The sequence below is a fragment of the Pseudophryne corroboree genome, unplaced genomic scaffold (genome assembly GCF_028390025.1).
Source record: "Pseudophryne corroboree isolate aPseCor3 unplaced genomic scaffold, aPseCor3.hap2 scaffold_2180, whole genome shotgun sequence".
Taxonomy (NCBI): Eukaryota; Metazoa; Chordata; class Amphibia; order Anura; family Myobatrachidae; genus Pseudophryne; species Pseudophryne corroboree.
Genome location: NW_026968827.1, coordinates 32,993 through 55,559, shown reverse-complemented (window position 1 = coordinate 55,559; position 22,567 = coordinate 32,993). Strand labels below are relative to the sequence as shown.

Here is a 22,567-nt window from a genome sequence, read left to right as displayed (position 1 = left end):
TCCAATCAGCTGCTAAAGGCTGATTAGAATAAATGCTGTGCAGCTGCCTTGCTGCACGGCCAGAGAGCAGGTGAATATCTTAATTTCCTAAAACCTAGCAACGGGGAACGCGGTCCACCAGTGGCGTCCCCGTTGCTAGGGTCCGTGCGGCTCAGCGCGCCCGGCGTCTAGCGTTGCTAGGGAGCCGGCGGCTGTACGTGCACGGCATCTCTAGTTGCTAGGCGCCGGGCCGCGCAGACCATCAAGCGGACCCCGGCGCCTAACAGTACCCCCCCCTTGAGGAGGGGTCAAGGAACCCCTAAAGCCAGGTTTCTGAGGAAATTCCCGAAAAAATGCCCTCTTGAGCCTCGGGGCATGAAGATCCTTATCCAGGACCCAAGACCTTTCCTCCGGACCATAGCCTTTCCAGTGAACCAGAAAATACAGCCGATCCCGGGACAATTTGGAATCGAGAACCTTCTCTACCAAGAACTCCTGTTGTCCCTGTACATCCACTGGAGATCTACCCTGAGAGATCTTCCGAGGAAATCTACTGGAAGAAACGTATTGTTTCAACAGGGAACAATGAAACGTATTTCCAATCCTGAGAGATCTTGGTAAACGTAACCGAAAGGCAACTGGGTTGACTCTTTTAATAATAAGAAATGGCCAAATAAATTTGGGTCCCAGTCTAGCTGAGGATTGTCGAAGCCTGATGTTGCGAGTCGACAACCACACCCTATCTCCCACCTTAAAAGTGCAAGGACGTCGGAGCCTGTCAGAAAATTTCTTCTCTCGAAAGGCCGCTTTTCTGAGAGCAAGGTGCACCTTTTTCCAAATGGCTCTGAGATGGGAGGTTAAGGTAAGCGAGGAGACTGAGGAATGATGAAAAAAAGAATTAGCTCTGGGGTGAAAACCAAAAACTGAAAAGAATGGAGACTCTTTAGTGGAGGAATGACAAGAATTATTGTAAGCAAATTCAGCCAACGGAAGAAACTCGGACCAATCATTCTGGAGTTTGGCTGAATACAAGCGCAAATATTGTTTCAATGATTGGTTAACTCGTTCGGTTTGCCCGTTGGATTGTGGGTGGTAACCGGATGTTAACGACAATTTCATCTTCAATGAGGCACAAAAACATTTCCAGAATTGTGCGATGAATTGTGGACCCCGATCAGAAACAATATCAGTAGGCAACCCATGAAGCCTGAATACATGGCGGAGAAACAAAACTGCCAACCCTTGGGCAGAAGGCAATCGGGGAAGAGCAATAAAATGAGCCATTTTACTAAAACGGTCCACTACCACCCATATGACTCGGAATCCGGCTGAAAGGGGAAGGTCAACCACAAAATCCATGGAAATATGAGACCATGGCCTGAGAGGAACATTTAAGGGCATAAGTTGCCCGATGGGCAAGGAACGGGGAACCTTATGCTGTGCACAAACCTGACATGAATAAACAAATTCCTTGACGTCTTTAGAAAGACCAGGCCACCATACTGAGCGAGAGACTAACTCCAATGTCTTAGAGACTCCTGGATGCCCTGAAACTTTGTTATCATGGAATTCCGTTAAAACAGTAACTCTCAAAAACTCAGGGACGTAAAGACGACCAGCAGGAGTAATTCTAGGAGCTTGGTGTTGAAGCTGTTTTAACTGGGTAAATAAATCTTGTGTGAGGCCCGCCCAGATGACCGAAGATGGAAGTATGGGGGTAACAGGATTGTTATTGTGAACCGGAAGAAAGCTATGTGACAGGGCATCAGCCTTAGTATTCTTGGAACCAGGCCTGAAAGTGATTATAAATTTGAAACGCATAAAAAAAATAATGCCCAACGTGCCTGCCGGGCATTAAGCCGCTTAGCCGATTCAATCTATTGCAGGTTCTTATGGTCAGTCAATACCGAAATAGTATGTTTTGCTCCCTCCAGCCAATGCCTCCACTCCTCGAAAGCCCATTTTACCGCCAGTAACTCCCGATTACCAACGTCATAGTTGGATTCAGCGGAGGAGAATTTCCTGGACATAAAGGCACAAGGATGTAACTCCAGAGACTCCGGATCCTTTTGAGAAAGGATAGCCCCCACTCCAACCTCCGAGGCATCAACCTCCACCACAAAGGGCAATTCCGGATTAGGATGTCTGAGGACTGGAGCCGAGACAAAGGCTTGTTTCAAGGCCCGAAAGGACAACTCAGCTTCACGCGACCAGTTGGTAGGATCCGCTCCTTTCTTTGTCAGAGCTACAATGGGAGCAACCAGGTCAGAAAAAGAATGAATGAACCTTCTATAATAATTCGCAAACCCTAAAAAACGCTTAATTGCTTTTAAATTGGTGGGTTGCGCCCAACTAAGGATGGCCTGGAGTTTCTTTGGTTCCATGGAAAATTATGTACCCTAAAAAAGATACTTCCGTGACATGAAACTCACACTTCTCCAGCTTGGCATATAAATGATTCTCACATAAATTTTGAAGAACCAGACGCACCTGGGTAACATGTTGTTCCATTGATTTAGAAAAAATCAGGATGTCGTCTAAGTAAACGACCACGAATTTCCCTAGGAAGTCACGGAGCACATCGTTAATGAGGTCTTGAAAAACTGCCGGAGCATTGGACAGGCCGAACGGCATCACCAGGTATTCGTAGTGACCCGACTGAGTACTGAAGGCCGTTTTCCACTCATCTCCAGATTTAATTCGGATGAGGTTGTACGCTCCTCTAAGGTCAATTTTAGAAAAAATCACAGCAGAACGTAACTGATCAAAGAGTACAGAAATCAACGGCAAAGGATAGGTGTTTTTAACTGAGATCTTATTCAGGGCTCTAAAATCAATGCAAGGTCTAAGCGAGCCATCCTTTTTCTCCACAAAGAAGAAGCCTGCACTTAAAGGAGATTTTGATGGTCTAATAAATCCTTTCTCAAGGCTCTCCTTTACATAATCATTCATAGCCGCAGTTTCTGGCCCGGATAATGCATATAATCTTCCCTTTGGCAATGCGGCACCAGAAATTAACTCAATAGCACAATCATAAGGCCGATGGGGAGGCAGAATGTCCGCATTGCCTTTGGAGAAAACATCAGCAAACTCCTGGTATTCCACCGGAATGAGTTCTGGAATGATAGCTGCTACTCTGACTGGAAACGTGATACATTCCTTATCACAAAAAGTACCCCAATGTGAAATCTCCCCCGACCGCCAATCAATGGTGGGATTATGAAAGGCCAGCCAAGGGTGACCCAGAACAACTGGAACTGCTGGGCAATGTGTAAGAAAGAACTCGATTTTCTCGGAATGTAGAGCTCCTACTGTAAGTAGTACAGGGGGTGTACGGAGAGAAATAATCCCATTAGACAGCGGACTCCCATCTAAGCCATGCATGGTGACACACCTACCCAAAGGTAACTGAGGAATGCCTAAGGCCTTAGCCCAAGTTAAATCCATAAAGTTTCCTGCAGCTCCACTGTCAACAAAAGCCGACACCAAAGAACTGAGGCTGCCAAAGGAAACTTTAACTGGGACTAAAAGGGAGTTATTCGAGGAGATAAGCTGCAGACCTAGGTGAACCCCCTCACAATTCACCTGGTCAAAGCGTTTCCCGACTTGTTTGGACAATTACGAGCAAAATGTCCCTTACCCCCACAGTACAGACAAAGACCAGAATTTTGCCTTCTGGCTCTTTCTTCAGGAGACAGCCGGGAGAGACCCATCTGCATGGTCTCCTCTACGTCTTCAGGAATGGAATATACACACGGACTTGACCTTACAGGTGCTCCTTTTTCAGCCCTCCGCTCTCTGAGACGACGATCAATCTTAATAGAAAGCTCCATGAGTTTATCGAGAGTCTCAGGAGCGGGGTACTGAAGGAGACTGTCTTTTATAGACTCTGATAAGCCGAGGCGAAACTGACTGCGCAGGGCTGGGTCATTCCAGCCACAGTCGTTCGACCAACGGCGAAACTCCGTACAATAAACCTCTGCAGGATTTCTACCCTGTCTGAGAGCGCGCAACTGACTTTCAGCGGACGCCTCTCTATCAGGGTCATCATACAAGAGCCCTAAAGACTCAAAAAAAGCGTCAATTGACAACAATGCCGGATCCTCTGCTCTTAAACCAAATGCCCAGGTCTGAGGATCCCCCTGGAGCAAAGAAATAATAAACCCGACCCGCTGAGATTCAGTACCCGAGGAAGTCGGTCTTAAACGAAAATAAAGTTTACAGGATTCTTTAAAATTAAAAAACTCTTTTCTATCACCAGAAAAACGGTCAGGCAAATGCATCTTTGGTTCAGGGACTACCCTTGGGGAAGCTCGCAAAAGATCTTCCTGCGACTTCACCCGAAGAAAAAGATCCTGAACCATCTGAGTAAGTTCTTGAATCTGGCTGACTAAGAGCTGACCAGGATTTGGCCCTAAACCTGTTGGATTCATGAGGCCGATAAACTCTCACAAAACTGAATGAGAAAAAATTAAACCCCGTTTAATTTTAAGTTTTGGTATGGCCGGTAATAATGTTATGATTCCAGCACTCTGGTCAGAGAAGATCTTATGGCAAGGACTGGAGCACTGGAACGGAATGCTGGGGAAGGGAGCAGGACAGGAAAATAGCCCCTGGCGCCCTAACTCTGTTGTCTCACCCATGTTGTCAGAAATCCCCTGCGAGACTATGGTTTCTTGAGCCCTTGGCAGCCGCGTTTGAAGGGCGGATTATGTCTGCCCAACTTCGATGCCCCCCGGTCTTAATGAGAGACAAAGGGAAACCAAACCTGAGACAGGGTGATAACAAGAGGCCCTCTAACTAAACAACCAGGCCAGGGGCTAAGCAAACTCAAAACTATAATATGTGCGGAGAAACCGCCAGGAAAAAGGACAACCAAAATATCCACTTGTCCAATTCTCCTACCCGGCACCGCCAAGTACCAGAGAGGACTTGTGGAAGCGGAACCCTCCGCAAATGCTCCAAACACAAAATATAAAAGGTAAAGCGGCTGAGCCGCAACACACGGCAGAGCCGCAACTCACGAACACCACTGGATATAAAACGGTGATCAGTCAGGACTCCAGGGAACCAAACGACCTCTTGGGATGAGATGACAACTCCCGAATACCGGACTTCTGCGGACTGGAATGACCGGATACAGCAGGACTGGAAACAGACTCTCAGCAAACAAAGGCAGCATGCAGGAAGCTATTACCGGCGTCTGTGAGAAGCCCTGGGAGTGTATTTAACAAGGAGTCCTCCAATCAGCTGCTAAAGGCTGATTAGAATAAATGCCGTGCAGCTGCCTTGCTGCACGGCCAGAGAGCAGGTGAATATCTTAATTTCCTAAAGCCTAGCAACGGGGAACGCGGTCCGCCAGTGGCGTCCCCGTTGCTAGGGTCCGTGCGGCTCAGCGCACCCGGCGTCTAGCGTTGCTAGGGAGCCGGCGGCTGTACGTGCACGGCGTCTCTAGTTGCTAGGCGCCGGGCCGCGCAGACCATCAAGCGGACCCCGGCGCCTAACAGTATGACTCCCAAAAACAACAACCGCGTCATTGGGACCAACTGCGATTTTGGCAAGTTTAGGAGCCAACCATGTTGTTGAAGAACTGTCAGGGAGAGTGCAATGTTTTGCACCAACTGGTCCCTGGATCTCGCCTTTATCAGGAGATCATCCAAGTACGGGATAATTGTGACTCCTTGCTTGCGAAGGAGAACCATAATTTCCACCATCACCCTGGTGAAAATCCTCGGAGCCGTGGACAGACCAAACGGCAATGTCTGAAATTGGTCATGACAATCCTGAATTGCAAACCTTAGGTAGCTTGAGGCAGTGGCTAAATGGGAACATGTAAGTAGGCATCCTTTATGTCTACCAAAACCATGAAATCTCCGTCCTCCGGACTGGAGATCACTGCCCTGAGAAAATTCCATCTTGAAATTGAATTTCTTTAGGAAGAAATTGAGGGATTTCAGATTTAAGATTGGTCTGACTGAGCCGTCCGGCTTCGGGACCACGAAGAGGCTTGAATAAAAACCTTCTCCCTGCTGACTAAGGCCAATTTGAACAATCGGTGAGGGGGAACGTCTTGAAACCCCAGTTTGTACCCTTGGGACACTATTTGTAAAACCCACGAGTCCAGGTCCGAATGAATCCAGAACTGACTGAAGAGTTTTAGACGTGCCCCCACTGGTGTGGGCTCCTGCAAGAAAGCCCCAGTGTCATGCAGTGGATTTGGCAGAAGCAGAGGACAATCTCTGGTCCTGCAATCTTGAAGAGGCTACAGACCTCTTCCTTTTCCTTCCTCTACCTGCAAAGAAAGGGGAATCTAAACTTCTTGCATATCTATTGGGCCAAAATGACTGCGGTAGATAATGATGCGTCTTCATCCGTTGACAGGGAACATAGGGCAAGAAGGTTGACTTACCATTGAAATGAGGATGCATCTTGCTGCCTTTCCAATGAAGCAAGTTTAATTTAGTAATAGGTGAAAAACCATCCTTACAAAGGTGTTAATCAGAGACTTGGCTTTGTGGACACTTTTCAGAGAACAAATTTGTTAGCATAAAAATAAAGCCAGAAAATGAAGAGCTGTTTAATCACTCAATTGGATTTTTCTGCCAGCATATTTTTTTTCTCTGCAACCCACTGCTAAATTGTGCTTCCTAGCTGTTTTTATAAAATCACTGAATCAAATCTAACTCTGATTACATCAGAGAAGGCCAGGTACCCTACACCATAAGAGGGGGTTTGAAATTTTGACTTGTCTACTTAAAGATCACCAAAATCTGATAACAAGGTCAATTAGGTCCCTGGGTGGGATTGAACCACCAACCTTATGGTTAATAGCCGTACATACTAACTGATTGCGCCACAGAGACACTTTGCAAAAGTTCATACTGACAAAGGCTAATAAGCATTCATCTAAAACGTTTCCTAGAAAAACTTTAAAAAGTCAATAATCTGGAGAGTTTTTGTAAGATGTTTCTTCCATCAACCAACGAAGAAACACATTGGTACTTTCCCATGATGAGTGAGTGCTTCAGGATCTCTTGCACTTACATGTGCAGCAGAGTACTGCAATGGAAGCATGCTGGGCCCATAACCCAGAGGTAGGCAGATTGAAACTATCCTCTGCTATATGCATTTTTTTTTGTTAATTAAAGTAATCCAAAACTGGGATTGATATTTTGTCTCTTTTATTTTTACTTAAAGTACAATAACTTTTACCATTTTAATTTGTTTTAATAGAATATCGACAGTATTGTTTTCTTTCAAAAATCCACTTCATTTTCTGTACCCTATTATTAAAATGGTAATTGACAAAAACAAACTACATTGTCACCAGAAGAGCAATACAAAATGTACAAGTGATATATTAAAATCATCTTTCCAGCTTGAATTTCAATGATGCATTGGGTCAACAATTTTGTGAGAAACATCTTCACCCTTAAATAAAGATTTTCTTAATTCCTTACCTGTGTGCTAATTAGATATCACCTTGTTTTCACATTAAACAGACTTCCACATGAGAAAGCAGCAAGGATGCAGTGGCGTTAATGTTTCCTGGTGTCAACCTGTATTATTTCAGTAGACATTGAAATGAGGATACATCTTGCTGCCTTTCCAATGAAGCAAGTTTAATTTAGTAATAGGTGAAAAACCATCCCTACAAAGGTGTTAATCAGAGACTTGGCTTTGTGGACACTTTTCAGAGAACAAATTTGTTAGCATAAAAATAAAGCCAGAAAATGAAGAGCTGTTTAATCACGCAATTTGATTTTTTTGCCAGCATATTTCTTTTTCTCTGCAACCCACTGCTAAATTGTGCTTCCTAGATGTTTTTATAAAATCACTGAATCAAATCTAACTCTGATTACATCAGAGAAGGCCAGGTACCCTACACCATAACAGGGGGTATGAAATTTGACTTGTCTACTTAAAGATCACCAAAATCTGATAACAAGGTCAATTACGTCCCTGGGTGGGATTGAACCACCAACCTTTTGGTTAATAGCCGTACACACTAACTGATTGCGCCACAGAGACACTTTGCAAAAGTCCATACTGACAATTGCTAATAAGCATTCATCTAAAACGATTCCTAGAAAAACTTAAAAAAGTCAATAATCTGGAGAGTTTTTGTAAGATGTTTCTTCTATCAACCAACGAAGAAACACATTGGTACTTTCCCATGATGAGTGAGTGCTTCAGGATCTCTTGCACTTACATGTGCAGCAGAGTACAGCAATGGAAGCATGCTGGGCCTATAACCCAGAGGTAGGCAGATTGAAACTATCCTCTGCTATATGCATTTTTTTGTTTGTTAATTAAAGTAATCCAAAACTGGGATTGATATTTTGGCTCTTTTATTTTTACTTAAAGTACAATAACTTTTACCATTTTAATTTGTTTTAATAGTATATTGACAGTATTGTTTTCTTTCAAAAATCCACTTAATTTTCTTTACCCTATTATTAAAATGGTAATTGACAAAAACAAACTACATTGTCACCAGAAGAGCAATACAAAATGTACAAGTGATATATTAAAATCATCTTTCCAGCTTGAATTTCAATGATGCATTGGGGCAACGATTTTGTGAGAAACATCTTCACCCTTTAATAAAGATTTTCTTAATTCCTTACCTGTGTGCTAATTAGATATCACCTTGTTTTCACATTAAACAGACTTCCACATGAGAAAGCAGCAAGGATGCAGTGGCGTTAATGTTTCCTGGTGTCAACCTGTATTATTTCAGTAGACATTGAAATGAGGATGCATCTTGCTGCCTTTCCAATGAAGCAAGTTTAATTTAGTAATAGGTGAAAAACCATCCTTACAAAGGTGTTAATCAGAGACTTGGCTTTGTGGACACTTTTCAGAGAACAAATTTGTTAGCATAAAAATAAAGCCAGAAAATAAAGAGCTGTTTAATCACTCAATTGGATTTTTCTGCCTGCATATTTTTTTTCTCTGCAAACCACTGCTAAATTGTGCTTCCTAGCTGTTTTTATAAAATCACTGAATCAAATCTAACTCTGATTACATCAGAGAAGGCCAGGTACCCTACACCATAACAGGGGGTTTGAAATTTTGACTTGTCTACTTAAAGATCACCAAAATCTGATAACAAGGTCAATTAGGTACCTGGGTGGGATTGAACCACCAACCTTTTGGTTAATAGCCGTACATACTAACTGATTGCGCCACAGAGACACTTTGTAAAAGTATATACTGACAAAGGCTAATAAGCATTCATCTAAAACGTTTCCTAGAAAAACTTTAAAAAGTCAATAATCTGGAGAGTTTTTGTAAGATGTTTCTTCCATCAACCAACGAAGAAACACATTGGTACTTTCCCATGATGAGTGAGTGCTTCAGGATCTCTTGCACTTACATGTGCAGCAGAGTACAGCAATGGAAGCATGCTGGGCCCATAACCCAGAGGTAGGCAGATTGAAACTATCTTCTGCTATATGCATTTTTTTTGTTAATTAAAGAAATCCAAAACTGGGATTGATATTTTGGCTCTTTTATTTTTACTTAAAGTACAACAACTTTTACCATTTTAATTTGTTTTAATAGTATATTGACAGTATTGGTTTCTTTCAAAAATCCACTTCATTTTCTTTACCCTATTATTAAAATGGTAATTGACAAAAACAAACTACATTGTCACCAGAAGAGCAATACAAAATGTACAAGTGATATATTAAAATCATATTTCCAGCTTGAATTTCAATGATGCATTGGGGCAACGATTTTGTGAGAAACATCTTCACCCTTAAATAAAGATTTTCTTAATTCCTTACCTGTGTGCTAATTAGATATCACCTTGTTTTCATATTAAACAGACTTCCACATGAGAAAGCAGCAAGGATGCAGTGGCGTTAATGTTTCCTGGTGTCAACTTGTATTATTTCAGTAGACATTGAAATGAGGATGCATCTTGCTGCCTTTCCAATTAAGCAAGTTTAATTTAGTAATAGGTGAAAAACCATCCTTACAAAGGTGTTAATCAGAGACTTGGCTTTGTGGACACTTTTCAGAGAACAAATTTGTTAGCATAAAAATAAAGCCAGAAAATGAAGAGCTGTTTAATCACTCGATTGGATTTTTCTGCCAGCATATTTTTTTTCTCTGCAACCCACTGCTAAATTGTGCTTCCTAGCTGTTTTTTTATAAAATCACTGAATCAAATCTAACTCTGATTACATCAGAGAAGGCCATGTACCCTACACCATAAGAGGGGGTTTGAAATTTTGACTTGTCTACTTAAATATCACCAAAATCTGATCACAAGTTTAATTACGTCCCTGGGTGGGATTGAACCACCAACCTTTCGGTTAATAGCCGAACACACTAACCGATTGCGCCACAGAGACACTTTGCAAAAAGTGCATACTGACAAAGGTTAATAAGCATACATCTAGAACGTTTCCTAGAAAAACATAAAAAAATCAATAATCTGGAGAGTTTTTGTAAGATGTTTCTTCCATCAACCAACGAATAAACACATTGGTACTTTCCCATGATGAGTGAGTGCTTCAGGATCTCTTGCACTTACATGTGCAGCAGAGTACTGCAATGGAAGCATGCTGGACCCATAACCCAGAGGTAGGCAGATTGAAACTATCCTTTGCTATATGCATTTTTTTTGTTAATTTAAGTAATCAAAACTGGGATTGATATTTTTGCTCTTTTATTTTTACTTAAAGTACAATAACTTTTACCATTTTAATTTGTTTTAATAGTATATTGACAGTATAGTTTTCTTTCAAAAATCCACTTAATTTTCTTTACCCTGTTATTAAAATGGTAATTGACAAAAAAAACTACATTGTCACCAGAAGAGCAATACAAAATGTACAAGTGATATATTAAAATCATCTTTCCAGCTTGAATTTCAATGATGCATTGGGGCAACAATTTTGTGAGAAACATCTTCACCCTTAAATAAAGATTTTCGTAATTCCTTACCTGTGTGCTAATTAGATATCACCTTGTTTTCACATTAAACAGACTTCCACATGAGAAAGCAGCAAGGATGCAGTGGCGTTAATGTTTCCTGGTGTCAACCTGTATTATTTCAGTAGACATTGAAATGAGGATGCATCTTGCTGCCTTTCCAATGAAGCAAGTTTAATTTAGTAATAGGTGAAAAACCATCCCTACAAAGGTGTTAATCAGAGACTTGGCTTTGTGGACACTTTTCAGAGAACAAATTTGTTAGCATAAAAATTAAGCAAGAAAATTAAGAGCTGTTAAATCAAGCAATTTGATTTTTTTGCAAGCATATTTCTTTTTCTCTGCAACCCACTGCTAAATTGTGCTTCCTAGATGTTTTTATAAAATCACTGAATCAAATCTAACTCTGATTACATCAGAGAAGGCCAGGTACCCTACACAATAAGAGGGGGTTTGAAATTTTGACTTGTCTACTTAAATATCACCAAAATCTGATGACAAGGTCAATTACGTCCCTGGGTGGGATTGAACCACCAACCTTTTGGTTAAAAGCCGTACACACTAACTGATTGTGCCACAGAAACACTTTGCAAAAGTACATACTGACAAAGGCTAATAAGCATTCATCTAAAACGTTTCCTAGAAAAACTTAATAAAGTCAATAATCTGGAGAGTTTTTGTAAGATGTTTCTTCTATCAACCAACGAAGAAACACATTGGTACTTTCCCATGATGAGTGAGTGCTTCAGGATCTCTTGCACTTACATGTGCAGCAGAGTACAGCAATGGAAGCATGCTGGGCCCATAACCCAGAGGTAGGCAGATTGAAACTATCCTCTGCTATATGCATTTTTTTGTTTGTTAATTAAAGTAATCCAAAACTGGGATTGATATTTTGGCTCTTTTATTTTTACTTAAAGTACAATAACTTTTACCATTTTAATTTGTTTTAATAGTATATTGACAGTATTGTTTTCTTTCAAAAATCCACTTAATTTTCTTTACACTATTATTAAAATGGTAATTGACAAAAACAAACTACATTGTCACCAGAAGAGCAATACAAAATGTACAAGTGATATATTAAAATCATCTTTCCAGCTTGAATTTCAATGATGCATTGGGGCAACGATTTTGTGAGAAACATCTTCACCCTTAAATAAAGATTTTCTTAATTCCTTACCTGTGTGCTAATTAGATATCACCTTGTTTTCACATTAAACAGACTTCCACATGAGAAAGCAGCAAGGATGCAGTGGCGTTAATGTTTCCTGGTGTCAACCTGTATTATTTCAGTAGACATTGAAATGAGGATGCATCTTGCTGCCTTTCCAATGAAGCAAGTTTAATTTAGTAATAGGTGAAAAACCATCCTTACAAAGGTGTTAATCAGAGACTTGGCTTTGTGGACACTTTTCAGAGAACAAATTTGTTAGCATAAAAATAAAGCCAGAAAATAAAGAGCTGTTTAATCACTCAATTGGATTTTTCTGCCAGCATATTTTTTTTCTCTGCTACCCACTGCTAAATTGTGCTTCCTAGCTTTTTTTATAAAATCACTGAATCAAATCTAACTCTGATTACATCAGAGAAGGCCAGGTACCCTACACAATAACAGGGGGTATGAAATTTGACTTGTCTACTTAAAGATCACAAAAATCTGATAACAAGGTCAATTACGTCCCTGGGTGGGATTGAACCACTAACCTTTTGGTTAATAGCCGTACATACTAACTGATTGCGCCACAGAGACACTTTGCAAAAGTACATACTGACAAATGCTAATAAGCATTCATCTAAAACGTTTCCTAGAAAAACTTAAAAAAGTCAATAATCTGGAGAGTTTTTGTAAGATGTTTCTTCTATCAACCAACGAAGAAACACATTGGTACTTTCCCATGATGAGTGAGTGCTTCAGGATCTCTTGCACTTACATGTGCAGCAGAGTACAGCAATGGAAGCATGCTGGGCCCATAACCCAGAGGTAGGCAGATTGAAACTATCCTCTGCTATATGCATTTTTTTTTGTTAATTAAAGTAATCCAAAACTGGGATTGATATTTTGTCTCTTTTATTTTTACTTAAAGTACAATAACTTTTACCATTTTAATTTGTTTTAATAGTATATTGACAGTATTGTTTTCTTTCAAAAATCCACTTAATTTTCTTTACCCTATTATTAAAATGGTAATTGACAAAAACAAACTACATTGTCACCAGAAGAGCAATACAAAATGTACAAGTGATATATTAAAATCATCTTTCCAGCTTGAATTTCAACGATGCATTGGGGCAACGATTTTGTGAGAAACATCTTCACCCTTAAATAAAGATTTTCTTAATTCCTTACCTGTGTGCTAATTAGATATCACCAAACAAGGCTTCACCTTCATAGGGAAGAGACTCCCTTTCTTCTTGGAGTCAGCATCAGCATTCTCTTGGTGAATCCACAATGCCCTCCTATCCGACACTGCCATGAAATTGGCCCGTGAACTCAAGAGTCCTATATCCCTTGCAGTCTCACGTAAGTATGCTGCAGTGTCCTTGATATGATACAACGTAAGGAGTATCCCATCTCTCCAGGGTATCTATATCGGATGACAAGGTATTCGACCAATTCTTGAATACTACTACTCACCCATGCACATGTATTTGTATTCTGTCCGCGGCGGGAAATGAATAAACAACCAGAATCCTTTTGGGGATTTGAAACCATTTTGTCGAGCTGGCCCAGACTTTCTCAAACAGAGATGGAGGAACGTTACATCAGCTTTCATTATATATCTATATATACATACATATAGACCCCTTTGTCAGGAACAGCAGGGTCTTCAGTGATTTTAATATGTCCATAATATCCACAATCATGTACTGAATGCTCCTTGCCAATATTGGATCTAATCAGGAAACTTATGGTCGACATAAGTATCAGTATCCGTGTCAGTATCAGTGTGTAGTAACTGGGCAAAATAACATTTTTGCGACCCAGCGGGGCCTGAGGGAAAAGAAACATAGCCATGAATATCACATCTATTCTCTACGTCTGTGTCTGGGACACAGATTTATCCAACCTTACTCTGATATTACTGAAACATTTACCCAGTCAGTTATCGGTGGTGCCAACAGGGCCACCATCATATGTCTGCATTCCTAATATAGTTTCCTCTTGGGAAAAACAGGTCAGATTTCTTTGTCTCAGATCTTCCTCTAGCCTTGTTCTTCTTTTGAGAGTTCCCTTGTGCTGCCTCAGTTGGATCTCCTTCACTTGACAGGGGGGTGCCCGAGCAGCGACCCTCCCCAGCTCTAGCCCAACTCCTACTTACGTGCCAAGTGAGATACTATGATCAGGAAGGTGCTTCTCCCAGGGCAAGGCTCACCCATTGCACTCTGGGTGTGCTGCTCCTGCGATTTCCCCAAATGTGGGACACTTGACTGCATAATTTGTGTTTCCACTGGTCTGCTTTCATATAATTCAGATCTCTTTGTCTCAGGTCTCTCTCCAGCCTAGTTTGCTGTCTGTTTCCACTTCTTTTTTTTTTGAGCCCCTCCCTTCTATACCCTTGTGCACTATCCTGACTTCTCCTCCTGTCTGCTTACTTTGTGCCTTCCAACGCACAATGCGAACTACAGGTAGTGCTGCAGTGCCCACACCCTTTTACTTGCCTTACAGAGCAGCTCTGGAGCTGTTACAGTGCCCAGCTGCTGCAAGAAATCAGCTTGAATGCTTCAGGGGCTGGGGCATAGCCAACATGAGCCCCACACCGAAGGAGGGTGGAGGTGTTTAATGCGAACTAGGGGTCATCCAAGCGCCGCAAAAGGCCGCCATGCCCTGCACGCCCCTTTTCTCTTTTCATATGCAGATGAGGGTTGAAGCCAACTTTGACCCACTGCTTGGATGACATCACCGTATGCAAATCCATCTGCTGCAGGCCTTCCCCCAGGAATGCTTGTACTAGTTGTTGCATTTGGTTTGTTGTTTGGGGGTGCTTCAGTATTAGGCAGCCTTCTGCCCTCCCATGTTCATCTGAAAATATGTGTTCTCCCTGCAGTTGTTGTCCCCAGATGAGAGTTCCCTTGTGCTGCCTCAGTTGAATCTCCTTTACTTGACAGAGATGTGCCTGAGCAGCGGCCCTCCCCAGCTCTATCCCAAATCATACTTATTTTGCATAGGAGATACCATGGTCATGAAGATTGTTCTCCCAGGGTGAGGTTCATTCATTGCATTCTGAGTATGCTAACCCCTGTGATTTCCCCAAATGTGGGAAACTCGACTGCATTATTTGTGGTAGTGGGGGACTGTGTTTGTGCTTTCCTCTGGTCAGCTCTGGTAAAAGTCAGATTTCTTTGTCTCAGATCTTCCTCTAGCCTTGTTCTTCTTTCGAGAGTTCCCTTGTGCTGCCTCAGTTGGATCTCCTTCATTTGACAGGGGGGTGCCCGAGCAGCGACCCTCCCCAGCTCTAGCCCAACTCCTACTTACCTGCCAGGTGAGATACTATGATCATGAAGGTGCTTCTCCCAGGGCAAGACTCACCCATTGCACTCTGGGTGTGCTGCCCCTGTGATTTCCCCAAATGTGGGAAACTTGGCTGCATAATTTGTGTTTCCACTGGTCGGCTTTCATATAATTCAGATTTCTTTGTCTTAGGTCTCTCTCCAGCCTAGTTTGCTGTCTGCTGGCATACTCTCTCTCTGTCTCTCCAAAGGGCCTTGTGGGGAAACTGTCTTCAGAAAAAGCATTCCCTGTGTGTGTAGTGTGTCGGTACACGTGTGTCGACATGTCTGAGGAAGAAGGCTATATTAGAGAGGAGCGGGAGCAAATGAACGTGGTGTCTCCGCCGACACCTGATTGGATGGATATGTGGAATGTTTAAAATGCTAGTGTAAACTCATTGCACAAAAGATTAGACAAGGCAGAAGCTTTGGGACAGTCAGGGTCTCAACCAATGCCTAATCCTATGTCGCAGGGACTGTCAGGGTCTCATAAGCGCCCACTATCCAGATTGTTGACACAGATACCGACACGGATTCTGACTCCAGTGTCGATTACGATGATGCAAAGTTACAGCCAAAATTGGCAAAATACATTTGATATATGATTATGGCAATAAAAGATGTTTTGCACATCACAGAGGAGCCCCCTATCCCTGACAAGAGGGTACATATGTACAAGGGAAAGAAGCCTGAGGTAACCTTTCCCCCCTCACACGAGCTGAACGAGTTATGTGAAAAAGCTTGGGAATCTCCTGCAGATTTCCAAAAGGATTCCCCTTTCCCATCAACGGATAGGTTACGATGGGAATCCTCCCCTTGGGTGGACAAAGCATTAACACGCTTATCCAAGAAGGTAGCCCTCCCATCCCAGGATACGGCTACCCTCAAAGAGTCTGCTGACCGCAAACAGGAGATTACCCTGAAGTCCATTTATACACATTCAGGTACCTTACTCAGACCGGCAATTGCGTCGGCCTGGGTGTGTAGTGCTGTAGCGGCATGGACGGATACCCTAGATAAGGCTACTATTTTATTGCCCCTGGGGCATATAAGAGATGCTGTCCTATATATGTGTGTATGCAAACTACAGGTGGTGCTGCAGGGCTCACACCCTTTTACTTGTCTTGTAGAGCAACTCTGGAGCTGTTACTGGGTCCAGCTGCTGCAAGAAATCAGCTTGAATGCTTCAGGGGCTTGGGCATGGCCAACATGAGCCCCACACTGATGGGGGTGTATAAAGCGATCTAGGGGTCATCCAAGCGCAACCCCACAAAGGCCGCCATGCCCTGCGTGACCATTTTCTCTTTTCATATGCAGACGAGGGTTGCAGCCAACTATGCCCATTGCTTGGATGACATCACCGTATGCAAATCCATCTGCTGCAGACCTTTCCCCAGGAATGCTTGTACTAGTTGTTGCATATGGTTTGATGTTTGAGGGTGCTTCAGTATTAGGCAGCCTTCCGCCCTCTCATGTTCATCTGAAAATATGTGGTCTCCCTGCAGTTCCCTTGTGCTTCCTCAGTTGAATCTCCTTAACTTGACGGGTGTGTGCCCGAGCAGCCGCCCTCCACAGCCCTATCCCAGCACATGCTTTTCTTGCGTATGAGATCTCTTGATCATGAAGATAGTTCTCACAGGGTGAGGTTCATCCATTACATTTTAAAGTAGGAAGGTACAAATTACATATTCAAATTACATATATGTGCTGGATTCAAATGTTTTCCCCCCTTCCTTTCTCAATTGTGCCCATCAGCAGCTATTCTAATGTTGCTGCCAATGGGTGTGACACATTCATTTCTTCTGTGGGGTACACTGGACTCCACAAGGATTCACATTGGGGTGTAGAGTAGGATCTTGATCTGAGGCACCAACAGGCTCAAAGCTTTTGACTGTTCCCAAGATGCTCAGCGCCCCCTCCTCTATAACCTCGCTTCCATGAACAGGGAGCTCAGTTTGTAGTTGGTGCCTTCAGTAGCAGGCCACTTAAGAGGGGGCTGCCTCAGGCAGCCTATTCTTAGCTATTAATTTTGACAAGAAAAGAAGAACTTTTATTTATAAGAATCTACAAGGGCTGCAGCGGCCCTCCCCAGCCCTATCCCAAATCATACTTATTTTGCATAGGAGATACCATGGTCATGAAGATTGTTCTCCCAGGGTGAGGTTCATTCATTGCATTCTGGGTATGCTGACCCCTGTGATTTCCCCAAATGTGGGAAACTCAACTGCATTATTTGTGGTAGTGGGGGACTGTGTTTGTGCTTTCTTCTGGTCAACTCCCCCCTCTTCCTGCTGTGTTCGGCCACCCCCTACCCCCTCCCCTCCCTGCTGTGTGTCCGGTCACCCTCCCCTCTCTGCTGTGTGTCCAGCCACCCCCCCCCCCCTCTCAGCTGTGTGTCCGGCCACCCCCCCCAGACACGCAGCGCCTGACACACACAGACATGCAACGCCTGACACGCATACGCATATGCAGCGCTGGACGCACACGCACACAGCACCTGACACACACACACACACACACACAGCACCTGACACACACGCACACACACAGCACCTGACACACACACACACAGCACCTGACACTCACACGGACCTGACACACGCGCACACACTCACACGCAGCACCTGACACACGCACACACAGACGCAGCACCTGACACTCACACGGACCTGACACACACGCACACACTCACACGCGGCGCCTGACGCACATAGACACGCGGCGCCTGACGCACATAGACACGCGGCGCCTGACGCACACGCGGCGCCTGACGCACACGCGGCGCCTGACAGACACGCGGCGCCTGACACACACGCACAGGCAGCGCCTGGCACACACGCACAGGCAGCGCCTGACACACACGCAGCGCCTGACACACACAGACACGCAGCGCCTGACACACACAGACACGCAGCGCCTAACGCACAGGCAGCGCCTGACACACGCAGCGCCTGACACACGCAGCGCCTGACACACGCAGCGCCTGACACACGCAGCGCCTGACACACACACGCACCTGACACTCACATGCTCCTGACACACGAAGCATGATGGCCTAACAGGAGGCTTTAAAATTTTCTTTCTAGTGACCTTCGTTTGGGAGAAAAATGCAAAGGTACAAGACAGCTTTTCCTTGCCAATATCTCTCTTTTGCAAAGAGCTGCGCATTGGAAAATTCAGGGCTATGTCGTGTAGATGATGGCCTAACAGGAGGCTTTAAAATTATCTTTCTAGTGTCCTTCGTTTGGGAGAAAAATGCAAAGGTACAAGACAGCTTTTCCTTGCCAATATCTCTCTTTTGCAAAGAGCTGCGCATTGGAAAATTCAGGGCTATGTCGTGTAGATGATGGCCTAACAGGAGGCTTTAAAATTATCTTTCTAGTGTCCTTCGTTTGGGAGAAAAATGCAAAGGTACAAGACAGCTTTTCCTTGCCAATATCTCTCTTTTGCAAAGAGCTGCGCATTGGAAAATTCAGGGCTATGTCGTGTAGATGATGGCCTAACAGGAGGCTTTAAAATTTTCTTTCTAGTGTCCTTCGTTTGGGAGAAAAATGCAAAGGTACAAGACAGCTTTTCCTTGCCAATATCTCTCTTTTGCAAAGAGCTGCGCATTGGAAAATTCAGGGCTATGTCGTGTAGATGATGGCCTATCAGGAGGCTTTAACATTTTCTTTCTAGTGTCCTTCGTTTGGGAGAAAAATGCAAAGGTACAAGACAGCTTTTCCTTGCCAATATCTCTCTTTTGCAAAGAGCTGCGCATTGGAAAATTCAGGGCTATGTCGTGTAGATGATGGCCTAACAGGAGGCTTTAAAATTTTCTTTCTAGTGTCCTTCGTTTGGGAGAAAAATGCAAAGGTACAAGACAACTTTTCCTTGCCAATATCTCTCTTTTGCAAAGAGCTGCGCATTGGAAAATTCAGGGCTATGTCGTGTAGATGATGGCCTAACAGGAGGCTTTAAAATTTTCTTTCTAGTGACCTTCGTTTGGGAGAAAAATGCAAAGGTACAAGACAGCTTTTCCTTGCCAATATCTCTCTTTTGCAAAGAGCTGCGCATTGGAAAATTCAGGGCTATGTCGTGTAGATGATGGCCTAACAGGAGGCTTTAAAATTATCTTTCTAGTGTCCTTCGTTTGGGAGAAAAATGCAAAGGTACAAGACAGCTTTTCCTTGCCAATATCTCTCTTTTGCAAAGAGCTGCGCATTGGAAAATTCAGGGCTATGTCGTGTAGATGATGGCCTAACAGGAGGCTTTAAAATTATCTTTCTAGTGTCCTTCGTTTGGGAGAAAAATGCAAAGGTACAAGACAGCTTTTCCTTGCCAATATCTCTCTTTTGCAAAGAGCTGCGCATTGGAAAATTCAGGGCTATGTCGTGTAGATGATGGCCTAACAGGAGGCTTTAAAATTTTCTTTCTAGTGTCCTTCGTTTGGGAGAAAAATGCAAAGGTACAAGACAGCTTTTCCTTGCCAATATCTCTCTTTTGCAAAGAGCTGGGCATTGGAAAATTCAGGGCTATACCGTGTAGATGAAGCACTAACAGGAGGCTTTAAAATTTTCTTTCTAGTGTCCTTCGTTTGGGAGAAAAATGCAAAGGTACAAGACAGCTTTTCCTTGCCAATATCTCTCTTTTGCAAAGAGCTGCGCATTGGAAAATTCAGGGCTATGCCGTGTAGATGATGGCCTAACAGGAGGCTTAAAAATTTTCTTTCTAGTGTCCTTCGTTTGGGAGAAAAATGCAAAGGTACAAGACAGCTTTTCCTTGCCAATATCTCTCTTTTGCAAAGAGCTGCGCATTGGAAAATTCAGGGCTATGTCGTGTAGATGATGGCCTAACAGGAGGCTTTAAAATTTTCTTTCTAGTGACCTTCGTTTGGGAGAAAAATGCAAAGGTACAAGACAGCTTTTCCTTGCCAATATCTCTCTTTTGCAAAGAGCTGCGCATTGGAAAATTCAGGGCTATGTCGTGTAGATGATGGCCTAACAGGAGGCTTTAAAATTTTCTTTCTAGTGTCCTTCGTTTGGGAGAAAAATGCAAAGGTACAAGACAGCTTTTCCTTGCCAATATCTTTCTTTTGCAAAGAGCTGCGCATTGGAAAATTCAGGGCTATGTCGTGTAGATGATGGCCTAACAGTAGGCTTTAAAATTATCTTTCTAGTGTCCTTCGTTTGGGAGAAAAATGCAAAGGTACAAGACAGCTTTTCCTTGCCAATATCTCTCTTTTGCAAAGAGCTGCGCATTGGAAAATTCAGGGCTATACCGTGTAGATGAAGCACTATCAGGAGGCTTTAAAATTTTCATTCTAGTGTCCTTCGTTTGGGAGAAAAATGCAAAGGTACAAGACAGCTTTTCCTTGCCAATATCTCTCCTTTGCAAAGAGCTGCGCATTGGAAAATTCAGGGCTATGCCGTGTAGATGATGGCCTAACAGGAAGCTTTAAAATTTTCTTTCTAGTGTCCTTCGTTTGGGAGAAAAATGCAAAGGTACAAGACAGCTTTTCCTTGCCAATATCTCTCTTTTGCAAAGAGCTGTGCATTGGAAAATTCAGGGCTATGTCGTGTAGATGATTGCCTAACAGGAGGCTTTAAAATTATCTTTCTAGTGTCCTTCGTTTGGGAGAAAAATGCAAAGGTACAAGACAGCTTTTCCTTGCCAATATCTCTCTTTTGCAAAGAGCTGCGCATTGTAAAAATCAGGGCTATGTCGTGTAGATGATGGCCTAACAGGAGGCTTTAAAATTATCTTTCTAGTGTCCTTCGTTTGGGAGAAAAATGCAAAGGTACAAGACAGCTTTTCCTTGCCAATATCTCTCTTTTGCAAAGAGCTACGCATTGGAAAATTCAGGGCTATGTCTTGTAGATGATGGCCTAACAGTAGGCTTTAAAATTTTCTTTCTAGTGTCCTTCGTTTGGGAGAAAAATGCAAAGGTACAAGACAGCTTTTCCTTGCCAATATCTCTCTTTTGCAAAGAGCTACGCATTGGAAAATTCAGGGCTATGTCTTGTAGATGATGGCCTAACAGTAGGCTTTAAAATTTTCTTTCTAGTGTCCTTCTTTTGGGAGAAAAATGCAAAGGTACAAGACAGCTTTTCCTTGCCAATATCTCTCTTTTGCAAAGAGCTGCGCATTGGAAAATTCAGGGCTATGTCGTGTAGATGATGGCCTAACAGGAGGCTTTAAAATTATCTTTCTAGTGTCCTTCGTTTGGGAGAAAAATGCAAAGGTACAAGACAGCTTTTCCTTGCCAATATCTCTCTTTTGCAAAGAGCTACGCATTGGAAAATTCAGGGCTATGTCGTGTAGATGATGGCCTAACAGGAGGCTTTAACATTTTCTTTCTAGTGTCCTTCGTTTGGGAGAAAAATGCAATGGTACAAGACAGCTTTTCCTTGCCAATATCTCTCTTTTGCAAAGAGCTGCGCATTGGAAAATTCAGGGCTATGTCGTGTAGATGATGGAATAACAGGAGGCTTTAAAATTTTCTTTCTAGTGTCCTTCGTATGGGAGAAAAATGCAAAGGTACAAGACAGCTTTTCCTTGCCAATATCTCTCTTTTGCAAAGAGCTGCGCATTGGAAAATTCAGGGCTATGCCGTGTAGATGATGGCCTAACAGGAGGCTTTAAAATTTTCTTTCTAGTGTCCTTCGTTTGGGAGAAAAATGCAAAGGTACAAGACAGCTTTTCCATGCCAATATCTCTCTTTTGCAAAGAGCTGCGCATTGGAAAATTCAGGGCTATGTCGTGTAGATGATGGCCTAACAGGAGGCTTTAAAATTATCTTTCTCTATCGTCCTAAGTGGATGCTGGGGTTCCTGAAAGGACCATGGGGAATAGCGGCTCCGCAGGAGACAGGGCACAAAAGTAAAGCTTTTACAGGTCAGGTGGTGTGTACTGGCTCCTCCCCCTATGACCCTCCTCCAGACTCCAGTTAGATTTTTGTGCCCGGCCGAGAAGGGTGCAATTCTAGGTGGCTCTCATAAAGAGCTGCTTAGAGAGTTTAGCTTAGGTTTTTTATTTTACAGTGATTCCTGCTGGCAACAGGATCACTGCAACGAGGGACAGAGGGGAGAAGAAGTGAACTCACCTGCGTGCAGGATGGATTGGCTTCTTGGCTACTGGACATGAAGCTCCAGAGGGACGATCA

At 43.1% G+C, this 22,567-nt stretch overlaps 5 non-coding genes across 5 annotated transcripts; 4 read left to right on the top strand and 1 right to left on the bottom strand.

Annotated features, from left to right (window-relative positions):
* Nucleotides 1-10,275: 10,275 nt before the first annotated feature.
* On the bottom strand, nt 10,276-10,349 carry TRNAN-AUU (transfer RNA asparagine (anticodon AUU)). The gene has a single exon. It is a non-coding gene; the product is annotated as a tRNA-Asn (tRNA).
* A 3,898-nt stretch (nt 10,350-14,247) lies between these two features.
* Nucleotides 14,248-14,410, top strand: LOC135007480 (U1 spliceosomal RNA). Its single transcript, XR_010207456.1, has one exon. It is a non-coding gene; the product is annotated as a U1 spliceosomal RNA (small nuclear RNA).
* A 675-nt stretch (nt 14,411-15,085) lies between these two features.
* LOC135007478 (U1 spliceosomal RNA) lies at nt 15,086-15,249 on the top strand. The gene has a single exon (XR_010207454.1). It is a non-coding gene; the product is annotated as a U1 spliceosomal RNA (small nuclear RNA).
* A 152-nt stretch (nt 15,250-15,401) lies between these two features.
* On the top strand, nt 15,402-15,564 carry LOC135007477 (U1 spliceosomal RNA). Its single transcript, XR_010207453.1, has one exon. It is a non-coding gene; the product is annotated as a U1 spliceosomal RNA (small nuclear RNA).
* Nucleotides 15,565-17,529: 1,965 nt separating this feature from the next.
* LOC135007479 (U1 spliceosomal RNA) lies at nt 17,530-17,693 on the top strand. Its single transcript, XR_010207455.1, has one exon. It is a non-coding gene; the product is annotated as a U1 spliceosomal RNA (small nuclear RNA).
* The last annotated feature ends 4,874 nt before the right edge of the window (nt 17,694-22,567 follow it).